The sequence below is a fragment of the Alligator mississippiensis genome, chromosome 1 (genome assembly GCF_030867095.1).
Source record: "Alligator mississippiensis isolate rAllMis1 chromosome 1, rAllMis1, whole genome shotgun sequence".
Classification (NCBI taxonomy): Eukaryota; Metazoa; Chordata; order Crocodylia; family Alligatoridae; genus Alligator; species Alligator mississippiensis.
The window spans coordinates 237,924,342-237,942,113 of NC_081824.1; positions in this window are offsets into that span (position 1 = coordinate 237,924,342).

Below are 17,772 nucleotides of genomic sequence, written 5' to 3' on the forward strand. Positions count from 1 at the left end.
AACAAACCCCCCAATTACTGCTGTGCCCTGAAATTAACTATGCCAGTACATTTATTGGGGAGAGCACCTGAAAATGATTTGCTGATCAGCAGAAAATTTGGGCTTATGTGGGTTTATGCTGGCCACTGTGCAGGGGGAGTATTTATGGAATTACAACCACAAAAAGCAACCCTGTCTCACCTCATGTGTCCCTGTCTCACCCCATGTTACCCCTTGCACCCCATGTCTCATACCATATGCTGACTGCCTATGCTGGCTTATTCTGGCCACCTGGAATCCCCTCCAAGCTGCAGGTGAGGGATGGCCAAGCCAGCCTTTCATGTTTCCCCAAAGCAATACCCCACCTTTTTCACCCTGATGCCTGAGGTCCCCCTAGTATCATAGTTTCCTAGTTGGTAGGGTTGGAAGGGACCTGAGCAGATCATCGAGTCCAACCCCCTGCCATAGCAGGAAAGAGTACTGGGGTCAAACAACCCTGGCAAGGTGTCTATCTAGCCTCCTTTTGAAGACCCCCAGGGCAGGAGTGAGCACCACTTCCCTTGGAAGCTGGTTCCAGATCCTAGCCGCCCTGACTGTGAAGTAGTGTCTTCTAATGTCCAGCCTGAACCTATTCTCAGTCAATTTATGGCTGTTATTCCTGGTTATTCTTGGTAGTGCTTAGGGGAACAGGGTCTCTCCCGTTCCCTACTGGTCCCCCTTGGTAAGTTTATAGATGGCCACCAGATCCCCTCTCAGCCTTCTCTTGTGGAGGCTGAATAGGTTCAGGTCCCATAGCCTTCCCTCATAGGGCCCTCCTCTGGACCCTCTCAATGCTGTCCACATCCCTCCTGAAGTGCAGCACCCAGAACTGGATGTAGTACTCCAACTGCAGCCTGACCAATGTTGCATAGAGGAGAAGGATCACCTCCTTGGACTTGCTCTTAATGCATCTGTGGGTGCATGACAAGGTGCAGTTGGCCTCCTGACTGCATCCTCACATTGGCGGCCCATGTTCATCTTGGAATCAATAATGACTCCAAGATCCTTTTCTGCCTCTGTGCTGACTAGAAGGGAGTTCCCCAGCCTGTAGGTATGCTGCTGGTTCTTCCTCCCCAGGTGCAACACCTTTCACTTGTCCGTATTGAAACCCATCCTGTTCTCATCTGCCCACCCCTGTACCCTGTCCAGATCTAGTTGCAGCCTGTCCCTCCCTTCTAATGTGCCCACTTCTCTCCACATCTTAGTGTCATCCGCAAACTTGAACAAGGTGCTTTTAACCCCCTTGTCCAAGTCACTGATAAAGATGTTGAACAGTGCAGGCTCAAGGACCGAGCCCTGGGGAACCCCACTGCCTACATCCCTCCAGGTCGAAAATGACCCATCCACCACCACCCTCTGGGTGAGCCCCTCCAGCCAATTTGTGACCCATCTGACTGTGTAGGCATCGACACCACAGTCTCCCAATTTTTTGATGAGAACGGGGTGAGAGACAGTGTCGAAGGCCTTCCTAAAGTCCATAAAGACTACATCCACCGTGATACCTGCATCCAAGGATTTTGTGACTTGGTTGTAGAAGGCCACCGGGTTGGTCTGACAGGACCTGCCTCTAATGAACCCATGTTAATTGCCCCTAAGCATAATCTCCCCTGCTGGCCCCTCACAGATGTGCTCCTGGATAATTTTCTCAAAGAGCTTCCTCAGGACCGAGGTAAGACTAATGGGCCTATAGTTCCTGGGTCCTCCTTCCTCCCTTTTTTGAAAATGGGGACCACGTTGGCCCTTTTCCAATCCTCTAGCGACCCCAGAGCACCTGAGTGCTCATAGAGCTGTGCCAGGGGTCCTACAATGTCCTCTGCCAATTCCCTCAGCACCCTTGCATGGAGATCATCTGGACCTGCTGATTTGAAGATGTCCAGTCTCACCAGAAGTTCCCTGAACAGGTCCTCTCTGACCCTGGGCCCAGCTGTGCCTCTCCTGAGTTTGTCCAGTATTCCGGTGGGGGGGGATGTCCACCCTGGCTTTCTCTGGACAGGGTGATCACTGCAAGCATCCGAAGGCTCTTCACCCAGAAGCCAACAATTTCTTCTGAGCTTTGAATTAGGGGTTCCCCTGGCCACCCCAATAGTTCCCCAAGTGATGGATGGCATAAAAAATGGGTACACCAGGGGTGGTGGGGCGGGGGGTGGGGGTTAGGCTGCAGATCAATGTCGGCTAAGGAAGAGCTAAGCTGTCTTAAGTGTTTCCATGGTTTCCAATTATGTTCCCTGAGGCAAAATGGCAGTCATCCTGACAGTTGCTATGTAAATAAGGAATGATCTGGCATGGACAAACAGGTTTTAAACAAACAAACAAACAAAAAACCAATTGCTACTCTGTCCTGAAATAAACCATGCCAGTACGTTTCTCTGAGAGAGCACCCAAAAATGCTTTGCTGATTGGTAGAAAATTTGTGCTTATTCGGGCTTATGCTGGCCGCTGTTCAGGGAGAGTATTTATGGAATTGCAACCAAAAAAAGCAACCCCATCTCACCTCATGCACCCCTTGCCTCACCTCATGTGCTGGCTGCTTATGAGGGCTGACTCTGTGTGCTGTGTGCGTAGGGGGGTGGGGGCAGGGAGGGGTTTGTATTTTTGGAACTGCAACCAACCCCGTCTCAGCCCGTGTCCCCCTGTTCCACTCCCTATCACCCCATGCACCCTGTCTCACACTATGTGCTGACTGCTTATGAGGGCTTATGCTGCCCACTGTCTCACCCTATGTCCCATCCCACCGTTTCACCCCATGTCACCCCATGCACCCCATGTCTCAACCCATTTCCCCACAATTGACAAAGCTAGTAGATTTGTTGGGGAGAGCACCTGAAAGTGCATCACTGGGTGAACGGCAGAAAATTGGGGGGATGGGAGAAGTCTAACCGAAAGTCACCTGAAAAAAACAAACCAATCACAAAATACATTCCTAAACTGCTCCCCCCCCTCAGATTTGGCCATGCGATCATCCCAAGAGATGTCAGGGAAGTTGAAGTTGAAGACTCCCATGATGATCAAGCATCAGGAGTGTGCAGCTTTGACCAGTTCCCTAACGAATTCCCAATCTAGGTCTTCCTCTTGGTGGCGGGGAGGGGGGGGGGTGTCTATAGTTGACTCCTACAAGTAAGTCACCCTCCCCATGTTCTCATATCTTGACCCAGAGGGTCTCAAGATGCCCTTCCTGGTTTGCAAACTCAATCTGCAGGGAGGTGAGCTGATCTTTTACATAGAGAGCAACACCCCCACCCCTCTTCCCCACATGATCTCTCCTATACACAGTGTAACCCTTTACTGCCACCGACCAATCATAGGTGGAATCCTGCCAGGTCTCTGTAATTCCTACAGGTTATAGTCATTATCACATAGGAGAAGGGCCAGTTTCTCATGCTTGTTTCCCAAGCTCCTGGCATTTGCGTACAGGCAGTTAATGCTTCCCTGAGGGGTTAAGAGGGGCTTTTCTTTGGGCTGTTGCCAGAGAGGGATCTCTTAGGCTGCCCAGGGTATTGGTAGTGCAGCTGACATGACCTGGGCTAAAACTTAGTAGACCGCCCGTCCCCCAGCGGTCTCAGTTTAAAACCCTGTCAAGAAGGTCAGCCAGGCAAGGTGGAGCCCAACCCTTCCCAACAGTCCACTCTCTCTGAGGACCATGGTCAGGGAAGCCAAACCCCTCACGATGGCACCATCGCTGGAGTCTTCTATTCACTTTATTAATGCACATGTCCCTCTGGATCCCATGTCCTGCAACAGGGAGGATAGAAGAGAAAACTATCTGTGCCCCCAGACCCTTGAGCCTGGCTCCCAGAGCTCTGTAGTCATGCATGACCCGGCCTGGACTTCTCCGTGTCATTGGTACCCACATGGATGAGGAGCATGGGATGGTGGTCAGAGGGTCAGATGAGTTTGGGGATTCTCTCTGTCACATCCTTGGACATGAGCTCCAGGCAGGCAGCAGACCTCATGGGTCAAGGGGTCAGGGCAACAGATCACTCCCTTAGTTCCCCCAGGGAGGGAGTCACCCACCACAATAACTCTGTGCCTTCTTCTAGGCACAGGTGCTGGTGGCCCAGTGTCCTCACATGCTGAAGCCAGTGGAATGGCTGGCTCCATTGATGTGAGAGGTGCAATGTGGTTGTGTAGCTCCAGGGGAGTGGTAACCCAGGTGCTGCACCCCTTTGGGCTGGGCAGGTATCTGCTGTCCAGTCTGATTACTTCTATTTAGGACTGTTTGCATTTGTATATTTCAGTAGTGCCAACACACCTTCATGGTAGTTGGGACCTAGGTAGCAGATCTACAAATGCGTGACTATAGACATTCCCTGCCCCAAAGATCTCAAGTGTAAACTCGTCAAGATAGACACAGCATAGGAGAAGAAGCAGAGGTACACAGAGGCAGTGTCTTGTCTAAGCAGATCAGAGATGCAGCTCCCTCCCACCCTAAGAGCAAGAGAGAGGTACTAGATTAGCTTCACCCAATGTGGGTTTTGGTCTGCCCTTCTCTGACTTCATGGGACAATGACCCAGAAGCATCCAACCTTTGGCACAAGTTTTGCAAGTGGCACTCAGCAGGTCAGGGAGGGGGCAGGTATCACAGCAGCAGATAAGGCAGGGAGCATAGGGCAAGGGGCAGAAAACAGAGGAGGAGATCATGCAGGGAGCAGAAAACAGAGGAGGAGATCAGGCAGAGGAAGGGGATTCAACTGACACTTGAGGAGGCCATGTGGCTAATTTGTTGTATGTCTTCCCAAGTGGTTGCCTCCACTGCTCTGACAACTAGGTAACAGGTTAGGCTTTAACTAGCTTCTCTCCCATCCACTTCTTGAAACTGGTCCATAAGGCAGCCAAGAGAGATATATGGGATCAGGAAGAATAGAGTAAGCAAGAAGTTTTGTGGATGAGAGATGGATACTGTCCTGGGTGTGTGGAATCGTTGGACTCTAGCTTGGACCCTCATTCCTAATGGGACAGAAACTTCACCACTAATCTCCATCCATTTTGTCTAATACATATTAGGTGCAAGGGACAGTGGCTCAGCTTCAAAGGGAGGGACAGAAAGGGATCTGGATAATGCCAAGACTGTAGTTGTGGTGAGAACATTGTGCTAAGAAGCCGGAGATACATTTTAAAACTCCTATTCCCACTGGGTGAGGAGAAGCCTAGAACCTATCTCTAAACTGGGCTAAAATATGGGCATCCCTCCCCATCATTTTACTTCCAACGTGTCCTCAGGCAGCTGTAGAGGGTGATCCTGGTTTTATATACATGCTTAAATACCAAAAGCTGCACTTATGCAGCAGTGTTTGTGCTACTTAGGTGTGTGAGAAGAAATAGGATTCTGCACTCAGTTACTGGAACATTTGCATAGGATACGAGACCAGGTTCAGGTTTCACCTTTCCTGAGAGTATACAGATCTCCAGGAGATCCTTCCCTTCTATACTATAAGCTAGTCGGGGGTGAGGCAGGGGGTAGGAGAGCTTTCAGCTTCTCCTTCAGAAGCTGTTTCCATTTTCTGTGGAAGAAAGATTCATTGGGCCAGAGAGGGTGTGAGTGTGACAGTAAGCCCAACCTGCTCACCTGGGAAAGGGAACTGTGGGTACGGATAAATGTATATTTTAGCTACGGGGAGTGTGAGGGGAAAGAGGGGAGGAGTTGTAGTTGGGGAGTGAGCAGAGGGTGTTGCAACCTCATAATTACATTTGCAGTGTAGCAGTCCAAGCTAAATCCCCCAGCTTTGACCCTGGATGAAACTGGAGTGGTTTGATGCCCTGTGCAGAGATGCCTGAGAATGAACAGGCAGTCGTGGAGGTGCTGAATATGGTGGGGTAGGGAGAAACACAGGAGTGCTAAGGATTGGAAAACCAGGGGCAAGTGGGGTGGGGAGGAAGATTACCAAATATTGTTGGCTACAAAGGACCAACTCACAGGATCATCATAAAATTCTAGTTTATTAGATGGATGCAAAAGTCATATCATAAACCTTGGGGATGATCCCCTCAAACACACACACATTCATGCACACACACACACACACACACACACTCACAATAGCTAGCTATGAACACTAAGCACCAGTGTCAAGATATTCCTATTCCCAAGAGCTGGAGTCCACCGTCAATGGCCAGTCAAAGCTTTTTTCAGTGTGATGTTGCTTCAGAAGGGGATCGCCAGCTGGTACTTCTGGCTAGACAGGCAGGGTGCTGGTTAGGTCAAAGAGGGCACCATTGGAGGTCATTCTTTACTGCCTTGTATCTCTCTTTGGCAGAACTTGATGACTCCCCAATTTTCGGGTTTACCCAATCCAGGGGTCATTGACCTGATGCGACATCCCCCTTGGTGGTTGCTGGATGGCAGCTGTCAGCCCCAGGAGTCACATCCCCAGGTACGTGCAATGCCATGGCACATACAACAAATAGATCAAATACAATGGGGGGGGAGGGGGGAGACGGACGGACGGACACACAGACAACATACTGATGCAGAATACTATTTTATACCCATAAAAGCATCTACAAACTATATTTTTAATAATAATATAATAAAAGAAGAAGAGGGAGGAAGGAAGAAAAGGGAGAAAAAAGAAGGCATCCCCAAAAAGGGGCAAATACTGCAAAAGGGGCTTTTTGCCATATGGAGGGGCTTCACATTGGAGGCCAAAAAAAAAGGTTTCTTGCTACAACGTTAGGAACTGTTTAGCCTCAAGACCACAGTCCATCCATGAGATCAGGAACTCTTTTGCAAGCTTTGACACAGAATTAAGGTATAGCCATTAGGGCTGTGCAAAGCTTCGCTGGCTGTTTCATTTCAACACTGTTTTGACTCATTTCAAGCTCAAAACAGTGAAATCAAAATGAAATGAAGTGCTTTGAAACAGCTTCAAAACGAAACAAGGCCAGTTGAAACATTTTGAAAGTTTTGAAATGTTTCAAATTTTGAAGCAGCCAGCCAGGTGGTGGGAAGCAGGGGAGAGCCAGGGCTGAGTAAAATGCCATGGCACATACAACAATGTGGCTCAGCTGGGCTTAGTTCCCCGGGCGCCGGGTTCCAGGAGGCAGTCATCCAACAGGCAGATCAGGAGCCCACCTATACCTCCAGGAGGGCTGCGGGGGCTCTACCAGACTCCTCCTGGGGGTGTGGGTCTCCAATTTGCCTGCCAGATCACAGGACACTGTTCCTGACCCCGGCTCCTGCTTGTCCGTGTCACAACCCAAGGGTGTGATTTTGTTTGTGTGCATTTCGGCACTGCTAAATTATTTCCCGCCACTCGGAGCTTTCTTTGCAGGGTGCATTTCTTAGTTGCAAAGAGAAATGCACGGTGCAAAGGAGTTCCTGCCACCCACATGCAAATTTGTGTCCCACTATTGGCCAGTTCTAAATTATTCCCACGTGGCGGCTAGCGATTGGCTTGCTAGCCGTATAAGAGGCTTGAGTGGTTTCCGCCCAAGATGGAGGACTCCACAACTATCAGGAGGAGGAGAACTTCACGTCTCGTGAAGATATCTAAGCACTGCGGAGACTCACAGTCAGACTCACATTTTGCATCTACTCTCTTGCCTACTGAATCCTAAATTATTATCAGTAAAATGGGACAGCTTGAACAGGAGGGGCAGAAAGGCCCTGACTGAGAACTTGCTCAGCCTACCTGATTGCTTGGTAGTTAGGGCATTTTTTGGGGAGGAGAGAGATGAGAGGGTTCACAATCACAAGCAGAAACAGGGTGAAACCCCTGTGTCCCACATTCTGGGCAAGTGCTAAAGGGTCCTGGACTCACTCAACATAATTGGAGGAGTCATAAGTGTTAGGCTCCCTCAGTTTAGGTGATCTGTATACATACTGTGTCAGGATGTCATAGAGTTATAGAATAGAAGGATTGGAAAGGGCCTGTAAGATCATTGAGTCTGGTCCCCTGCCATGGGCAGGAGGTAACTAGGCTCAAACAAGCTCCAGGAGGTGCTTGTCCAGCCTCCTCTTGAACACCTCGAGGGATGGTGACTGACTGCACCACCTCTGCTGGGAGCCTGTTCCAGATTCTAGTTACTCTTACGGAAAAGAAATTTTTCCTTATGTCTATCCTAAATTTTTCCTCAACTAGCTTGTGTCCATTGGACCTTATCCTCCCGAGGGGTGCCTTTCTGAAGAGTTGCTCCCCTAGATCTTGGTGTTCACTCCTAACATACTTGTAAGCAGCTATCAAGTCACCTCTCAGTCTTCCCTTACTCAGACTGAACAGGCCCAGTTCCCACAGTTTCTCTTCATAGGGCTTATCCCCAGGTCCCATATCATGCAGGTGACCCTTCTCTGTACTCTTTGGAGCTTATTTACATCCTTCTTGAAGTGCAGTGCCCAGAACTGGGCACAGTACTCCAGCTGTGGTATCACCAATGCTGAATAGAGGGGGAGGAGCACCCCCCTGGATCTGTTGGCAATGCCTCAGCTGATACATGCCAGAGTTCTATTTGCCCTGCTGGCGAGTATTGTACTGATGGCTCATATTCATCCTCTGGTCGATTGTCACTCCTAGGTCCATGGGTGACTGGTGCCTCCTGAGTTGGGGGCGCACTTGCCACCCCAGTAGCCAGTTAGTGACTGGGGGGAGGGGGGTCCCCTGGCAGACAATCACACCGACCATGACCTGGAAATGCCAGTGGCATGCTGGGGGTACTGCGAAGAAAGGTCAAGTCCTGGGGCATGGCCCTGTGCTCTTAAGTGGTAGGTATGTGTAACCTTAGCCATGGTGCTACGCACAGCCACGTCTGGATTCAGGGCCCTGGGGTGTCAAATACCCTCAGTCAACCTCCCGGCCCCTAAGGCTGGATCTACCTCTCTGTGGAGTGCTTTCTTGTGGTTTCCCCACACACTGGAGTACATGAAGTCTAACTATTTGCAGTTTATTATTTACAAAACCGTCAACATATGAATGAGGTTAATAGCAGAACGGGATATCAATAATCAAATTGTCAAAGGCAGGTATCAATGAACTAAACCACTCTGTACAAATTGAATCAAAGTCACCCTGAGTACAACTTCGTGCAGCGCAGGAAGAAGCTGACTTTGAAACGCAGTTACAAACGTAGCGAGAGCTTATAAGGGGTGAGAGGGTGAGGTCGGAGGCTTTGGATAGCTTACAATCAGTGCAGGGTGGGAGTGCGAGGTGCCACGGGGGTGTTACGGTCCGCGGGTTCCAGGTTCGAGAGTTATCTGGCCTGGACCAATCTATGCCCTGGGGGTTGATTCCCCATGGGATAGCAAAGCACGCGGACTTGCTTTCACCTTCCCTGCAGTTTTGTTTGGTTGTATTAAGGTGGGGGAAGGCGAAATTTTTCGGCCAACTGTATTGGATGATATACGGACCTTGCATAATTTTGGTGAGATCCTCTCTTTCTGGGTGGTTGGTTGGCATGATTTCGCTTAACCCTGACAACAAGGTTGAAATTACGTTTCTTTGTTGCTTGGGTGTAGTTACATTAATCAAAGGGCACAGGTCTCTGGACCTGGTTTCGAACCAGTTGGTAACATTCAAGGGTGTTAGGTAGGGGGTAAAGACAGGGTCGTTAACAGAGAGAGGAAGGCGTAGACAGGCGGTAAGACCGTCTTCCCCTGCGTGGTTGTCAATGGTGTCGGCCCAAAATGACAACAAGGTTAAAACAGTATTGGGGGGTGTAGGATTTCCTACATTAAATGAAATTAGGTTAGTTAAGAAAAGTCCAGTTATGACGGTGCCGGTAGATGTCATGATGACGTCACGTGTCGGTGTCTCAGTGTTCGCGGTGGCTCCCTTTCCTTTGGCCTGGATTTACGATAGTCGTGTGTCTTGGGCTTTGGACCTGTAAGGAAAAATTTAAGAGCAGTAAATTTGTTCTACAGCACTGTGTTTGTGTGGAGGTGTGAGCAGCGAGATAACCAGTTATGGTGAGCTAGGATTTGTTGCTTTTTTTCGCCTTCATCGAAGCGCACGGAGTAGGTGTTCGGGTACGGCTCTGCGCTGATGATTTTTCCTTTGTATACTCGCGGGTGCGATTGGTGTGGGTGTGGGATGGTGATCCAGATGAGCTCGTCTGGTGCGAACTTCAGGTGCCACGGTTCTGGGTGTCGGGGGTTAGACTTATCCCATAGGGTTTTGTCTGCATTGAGCGAGATAAGGACATCGTGGTTTAATTTCGTCCAGTTTTTGTAGGTCCCGCCTCCCTTTAAGCGCAATCGCTCCTTATAAAGGCCAATGTGTCTTTCTACCACCCCACTGGATTGGGGATGGTATGGGAGGTGGAGATGCCAAGTGACGTTATGGAGGCGGGCGAATTTGTTGAGTGCTGCGGAATTGAACGGTGGGCCTCCGTCTGATTGAATTACGTTAGGGGGTTGCCAACTGGCAAATGCTGAAGTTAGTGCTGATATGACAGCTGCGGCGTGACTTTTCCATGGCGGGATTACTTGAAGTTGTCGTGTGCCAAGGTCGATAATAACGAGTCCTTTATTTGGAGGTTTCACGCCGGGCAGGGGTCACAGCAAGTCCACTTGCCAGACCCTTCCAGGTGCAAACTGAAGTGGGTCTAACGCTCCGATTTGGTATTTCGTTTGGTGGCATTTTTCTTTGGCACAAGGCTCACAAGCTTGGGCTACCCGTTCCCAATTGGTTCTCAACCCGTAGGGCGTATGATTGTCTGTGGCTGACCGCCAGCGAGTGTGGTGTCCCCAATGGTCGTGGAGCCAGGCCAGAAACGGGTCTATTTCACCTTTTTGCTGTACTTGCTCAACAGGTAAAACAATGTCCGTGCGGAGGGGGTCTTCCAAGAGTTTATCGATGACCTCATGTACTGGGTCGGTCCCGGGCTTGTGTGACTTGGTGTGTTTGACTAGTGGGAGAATAGTGAAGGTGGCCAGCGTATCGAAAATGTTTTGCCAGATGTTTAAGTTTTGCGTTGGCGCTCCTGTACCGGTAACAATTTTATAAATATATTGGGAATCAGTTGCGATCACGGGAGTGGGAAGTGTCCTGTCGTGGTGTTGGAGGCAATATTGTACTACTACTTTGAACCCTAGCAGTTCATTCTTTTGGGCCGAGCTGCATCCAGCGTAAAGTTTCGTGTCGTGGCAGGGTTTGCAATAGAATCTGTAGACTCCATCGCCTCGGGTTGTGCCGTCAGATGCCATCCAGGCTGGGGCTGTCATTCCGTAGAGGACAGGTGAGGCATTTTCTGCGGCGTCAGGGCTGGGTGGCAGGTCTTGGCATTTCCAGCAATGCCAATGGTAGTGATGGTTGAGCACTAGCGTGTTCCAGGTGGATGGTTCCCCTTGGAACTGTGGGTCAGGCTTTCCGGCGTTTAACAAGGGTAAGAGGGTGGCGCCGGACGCCTGGAGTGTCCCGTGTCCATGAGACAACAGTTCTATAAGTTGCCCTGCCATCAAGGTTTTCCCAACGGCTCCATATCGGTGTTGAGCTGCTTGGAGGGTTCGGTGGGAGGTATAAGTTAATTCGCCACGAGAGTTGTGGGCTGTGGCCCAGACGTGGCTGGCAGTGTATCCTAGAGTCACTGTCATTGGGTCGGCAAAGTCGAATGCGTAGAGTGGTGTTGTCCTAATGGCTGTAAGAAGTTTATGGAGATCTTTCCCGTCCCTCTCGGTCCAGGGCGTGAATTTTTGAGACTTGTTGCGGATTTGACGTTGAAGTTTTGCGATTACGGGTAGGTGGGCTGGGGTGACATGGTGTCGGTACCAATTGAGATACCCAAGTAATTTCTGGAGTCGGTTTTTGTCTGTTGGTAATTGTCCCTCCAATAGGCTGGTGTCTGGGCTTCCGTGGGTTACGCCAAACCTTGTTTTGTTGATGAATTTGGTGCCTAAAAACGTGATGTCAGCTGTAGGCTGTAGTTTCGATTTTCTTAAGTTGACTGTCCACCCTTTGTCATTGAGATGGGTGACCAGGTTGCTGGTGACTTCGGCGACCATTTGCAAGCCCAATGCCGGGTGTGGCCCATGATGGCGAGATCATAGACGTAGCTCCAAATTTTTAATTCATCTTGGCTGGGTAGAATGTAGGAGGTACGGAACCCCTTTAGCGTATCATTCATGGCGCCTGTGGCTAACGCTGGTGCATTGAGGTATCCCTGCGGGCAAACTGTCCACTTGTACATGGTGCCATTGACACACATATTTAGTGCCCCCTTTACATTGTTGATTGGAATGGAGAAGAACATGTCTTTGAGATCAAGAGTTGTCCCAACCGACGTGTCCTTTTGAAATTGTGCCATCTCATACAGGCATTGGGGTAGCGTAGAGGCGTTAGGTTGCATGAGTGGTTGGCATCGCTTGTTGGCCTCACGATAGTCCACCACTAGTCGGACTTCATTGGGTTTTCCTGGTTTCGCAATTCCCCATTCCGGCGAGAGGCGAGTACTGGCTGTTATTGGTCTGATGCACCCTTGTTGTTCGAGGCGCTGCAGAAGATCGATTAGTGCCCCCTTTAGGGGATCGTTGGTTGGGATTGGTTTATAGCGCCATGTAGATGTATTGCAGAGCATGGACTGGTGTCGGTCAGGCCCGGTTATAGAGAGTGGGAGGGCTTGCAATATTTGCTCCCTTAGCTGAAGTGCCTTGATGCCGGGAATTCCCAGGATGTTAATGTCCCCTAGGACCACCTCGAGTGCCTTGCGGTAACCGGCCACTGAGAACTTAACCTTTGCAGTGGTTGCTGTGGCATTTAAACCTTGTACCATGATGGTTTTTGTGGTTTTCGTATGAGGCATTTATAACATTAACTTGGGCCCCTGTATCGAGGAGGAAGAAAACTTCACGCTGTGTTGTTGGATTGGTGGGGTCGTAAACGATGAGTTTAGTGTAGGGGCGAGGGTCTGCGGGGCCAGGTTTAAGGTCGCTGCTGCCGGCCTGACCGGCGGCAGCTACTCGTTTTTTGACTTCTCATTATACCTAAAGCCCAGTTCGTGTGCTGGTTGTCATTGTCCTGCATCCCCTAGGACGAGTAGCTGTTGTTTGGTAAGCTTGGAGTGGTTCAGGAGAAATCCGAACATGGCTCTCTCTTCCGGTGTTCTCTGAGGTGGCAGTTTCGATTCCTGTCGAGGATCGGGTTGATGGTATCTTGGCCTTTGGTACTCGACCAGGTATGCAGCGAGGCGGTTTGGTGCATCAGCTGGGTCCGTAGTCGCTGACTTCATGAGGGCTTGTAGCCGTGGGAGTTGGCTTAGGATGTTCCTGGCCGGTTGAGTGGCCAGTGGGTTGAGGAGGAGCCGAAGGGTGATAGCACTCTCTCCCCCGTAAACCTCTATGCAGGCTTCTATGGCCTCGAGAGTGGCTGGGACTGCTCCGGGATTTTGTAGGTGGCGGTGGGCCTACCCCCCTTGCATTGGGCTTGCGTTAGCCCCAACTGATGTACTCTTGGGTTCCAGGAGCAGTATGAAACCCCTATTATAGCTAACAGGAGTTGCTCTGCAGTGGCTCTTCCCAACCATCTGTCATGCCACGCATGAGATTTGCGATCGATTTGTCCTGCAACGAGGGACGGAAGCGGGATGTTCCAGTGAATGTTGTCCATTAGCAGTGCTAGGTCGGTAACGTGTCCCCCGCTCCATGAGGCCTGACGGGTTAGGAAACAGGCTTCCTCTAGGTCTAATAACTCAGACCCGAATTCCACTACAAGGCGTCCCACCCAAATAACTAGTGTTTTGGCGGGCTTTATTTTCGATTCCCTGCACAATTCTTGTAACTCAGCTCGATTGCGGGTGCGGTAGGTGGTGGTGGTGTGGGTTATGCCTTGCGGGTTGGTTATTTGTTTGACCAAGGCTATGGGGTGAGCGGCCTCTGGGGACGTTGGCGTGCCTGGTGGGAGGGTTGGGTATAGGTTCCCGCTCGATGATTCCTCCCCATAATAAGGAGGCGGGGTCGTTGGGGGCGGCATCGCCTTGGGGGGCAGGGCCATTGGCTGCGTTCCCGCCTGCTCTTTTGTGACGCCGCCCTCTTCCTCCTTCTTTTCTGGGCCTCCCGGGTACTTCTCCTTTTCCTCAGCACCATTTTCAGGCGGTGGTTCGGGATTTTGCTGTGCCGCCATTTCCACGGCAGCCTTGCTGACCGTGGCTAGCTGGGTTTCTAAGTTCGCATTCTCACGCAACAGGAGCGAAACTGTGCGGAACAGTACATTAATCATTTTCCCTTTGTCCCATTTGGGGCCTGCCCACCTAGTCGCGGTGCGGCCCTCCGCTTCTAAACTTTCACGAAGCTGGGTGAGCAGTTCATGGCCACGTGACTGGGATGCCAGGGTCAGACAGTTGAACTTGTCGGGGGGTGTCCCCTCCCCGCCTTCTCGTACGTGCCGAATGCAGCGGGCAAACTCTTGGGCAGGGGTCAGGTTCGCTGCACCCATCGCTTTTACCCGCGCCAGGGACAGTGTTTCCACTTCGTCCCTTAGTCTGTACACGACCCCTTTTCTGCTCATAACACACCCAAAATAGCTCGGGCCTAGTTGGGCGGCCCACTCTTTTCCGACTCCCTCTTCTCCTCTGAGGGAGAGGTAACCGGCGACCACGTTTGAACTCCTCCTGCCTGCCTGATGATAGGCAATGTGCGCCCATAGGTCGTCCGAGTCAGACGTTAGGCGCTCCCCACTGCACCATGGGCAGTTCTTAACTAGTTCCGACTCCATTGCGTCTTCCCCAGATCCTGTTCATGACGCCATGTGGTGTCTGACCGGCTTGCCGGGCTATGGCCGGGAGCCCGGAACGTCAGGTGGGTACTTTGACGAGTGGAGTGGAATTAGGCACAGATGCGTATTGGTAAAATAGATTGTTTACTTACGCCGCCGATGCGTGCAGCGCAGGAAGAAGCTGACTTTGAAACACAGTTACAAATGTAGCGAGAGCTTTTTGAAATGAGACGAGACATTCCGTAAACGGCTTATCGAGCCTGCAGGGGAAGGGGTACGTCAGGGACGTCGGTGACGGGGAGTCATTGGTGGGTGATCAGTCTGCCAAGTTTACTCCAGGATGTGTGCGGAGTTCTCCAACGAGGGCGGAAACTGCTTTTACTTTTATATAGTCAGTAAGCCAATTGCTAGTTGCCAAGTGGGAATAATTTGTAACTGGCCAATGGGTGGCGCGCATGGTTAGCTAATTATGAGGACTTGTTAAAGTTTAAATAAGCGTAGCCGTTGGACTTGGCGGGAGTTTTTGCTGGGGATTTTCCACTGTGCCATAGGCATTTAAACAATGGGTACTGACAGGTAGGAATTAGTTTATACAGACAGTGTTAGAAATAGAATAAGAATGGAGAGAAGACAAGGACTCTGCCGAGTGTGTGTAAGTGGTTTGCTAGGCCTTCTCCTTCATCACTGCTGCACTTGGTTGTAAACTCTTGCAGACTGGTTCTCTCTCTTACATGGAGTGGATTTCCAGTTGGGCACATTGTCTGGGTCTGTGCCTGTTCTCCCATCTCATGCACTTGGTGTTCCTTGCAACCTCTTGTTGTTTAATTTGTGAGTCTCTTTTGACTGTCTTCTAGCATGTTGTTTTCTTTCTTTTTCCTACTGCTTCTCCATCTGTTTAATGTAGGCCTCTATCCTCCTGGTCTGTGGCTTGGGCTCTTGGAACAGAATCATTATCTGATCTCATTCTTGGGCATCTGTAAACCTGACATAATAACCAAACTGTCTCTCAGAGGCATAAGGAGAAAAATGTAGTGCCTTGGGCAAAGGTGCTGTAGAGGGCAAGAGAGTGGAACGTTTGCCCAGGGTTGGTAGCCTCTGGCTCTGTTCTAGACATACCACTACTGATCCATCCCTATCAGACCTGACCAAACTCCTTTATAAGGCTCCCCCACTCCAGCTACTGCAACACCATGTGAGATTTCTGAAAAATACAGACGCAAGTAACTATACAAATGTGGCCTTCCCATGCACTCATCCTCACCCTCTTGGTTCACTTCCTGCTGCTGAAGATGTCAGTAGCATCAGGCCCTGCAATATTACCTATCCGAGCACCTGACCACAGAATTAGCAGAGCTTTCCTTTTGGGAGCAGGGATTATAATATTTCTTGGCAGGACTTGGCGTTCCCCACAGACCGCAAATGAGTAGGTCGTCTCCACTTGAGGAAACTGGGCCCAAGAGTGTCTTCTGCCAATCATCTCTTCTCTGTCCAGTTACCTCAGCTCCAGGTCCCTGGTAACAAGCAGGATAAGCCAATTCCTTTAACACCACCTGGAAACTTGTGGACCACTCCAACTGGGTCCAGGTATAGCTTCCCCCACATGACTGGACATGGTCAACAAGCAGAAATTTGGCATCAGGCAGTAGCAACCAGGTGAGTGTGGCATGACCTGAGCATTTCCAACTATGTACCTATGGTCTGCTTGTAGAGATGGGGAAATGAGCACAGGCTGCATGAGAGACATCATGATGGCTGCAAGGAGACATTGGTAGAGACATGGGGCCTGGGATCCCCATGCATTGAGCACTAGTACCATTTTTGATCCAATGCCTAGGAGCTAATGGTGTCCTAAGGTCCCCAGTTGCCCCAGGAAAGTCTGTGTTCAGTCTGGTTGGGCAGAATTCCTTCTGGGCATCTCGGGACAGAGTTTGAGCTGCCTTACATGGCCCTGGGATTCCCGGGGCTGTTGTCAACAATGTGGAGGATGACAAAGACTACCACCACCTTGGGATCCCACAGAGTGTGCAGAAGGAATGCCAGCATAGATGTGCTTAAGGAACTGTTCTCCGTTTCCTTTCAAAACATTTTGAGTGCCCTTGTTTCATTTCAAAGCTATTTTGAAGGCTTTTGTTTTGTTTCGATTTCACTGTTTTGAGCTCAAAATGCATTGAAACAGCTTCAAAACAAAATACTGGGCAAAATTTTGCACAGTCAGGCACTGCTTGGGTTTGTGCTGGTTGTGCTTTGGGGGCCAAGGTAGGGTTATGCTCATGTGCAGCTGGTGGTGGGTCAGCATGCTGTTCTGGGAGTGGATGAGGGGTATACGCCATTGTTTTGGGCAGTATGAATGGTGGATTCTCTTTCTGTGCTTGTATGCATTTTCTCCACTGCGGGGGGTGGGGCAGGGACAAAACACGTTTAGATGATGCCATCTTGAAGAACGTGGACGAAAACGTGCACAAGTTGGTAGAGATGGCTGCGGAATCCCAGAAGCCATATGACTGGATATATGATGTCCTGGACCAAATCCGAGCATCAAAGCAAGTCCTAGACAAATTTCCGCTTTAAAAAGCAGGTACACAAAGGCAAAAGTAGCTTCCCTTGGCTAGCCTCTGTTCAGGAGGTAGCCAATACAGCTGATCCTGCTCCCCAAAATGCACTTGAGCTAGAGGAGGGTCATAACACTGCCACCAGGGCCAGGTGGCCACCACTCTGGTTCAGAGAGCCAGGGCCGGTTCAAGGTGATGGTGGGGTGAAGGCAAAGAAGACCAAGTAACTGAATGCTTACAATATTGTCTTCATTACAATAAAAAAAAATCATATTATCACATGCCCATAAAGTGTAAGTGGTGTATCACCCTTCACAAGCCATACATGCCCACTCTGAACAGGCTTTGGCCTGAACATCCCCCTGATGCACCCTGGGCTGTGGCCTCTCCCTCCCTGCCTGTTCCCCTATTTCTGGGGCCAAAATATGACCCTGCTTCTGGTGAGGGAAAATTCCCAGCCTGTCTACACATATACACAGGCATGTGCGTGCAACACACACACACACACACACACACACACACACTTGTGCTATTACATGCTTGATAGAAGTAATACTGATCAGTATGGATCA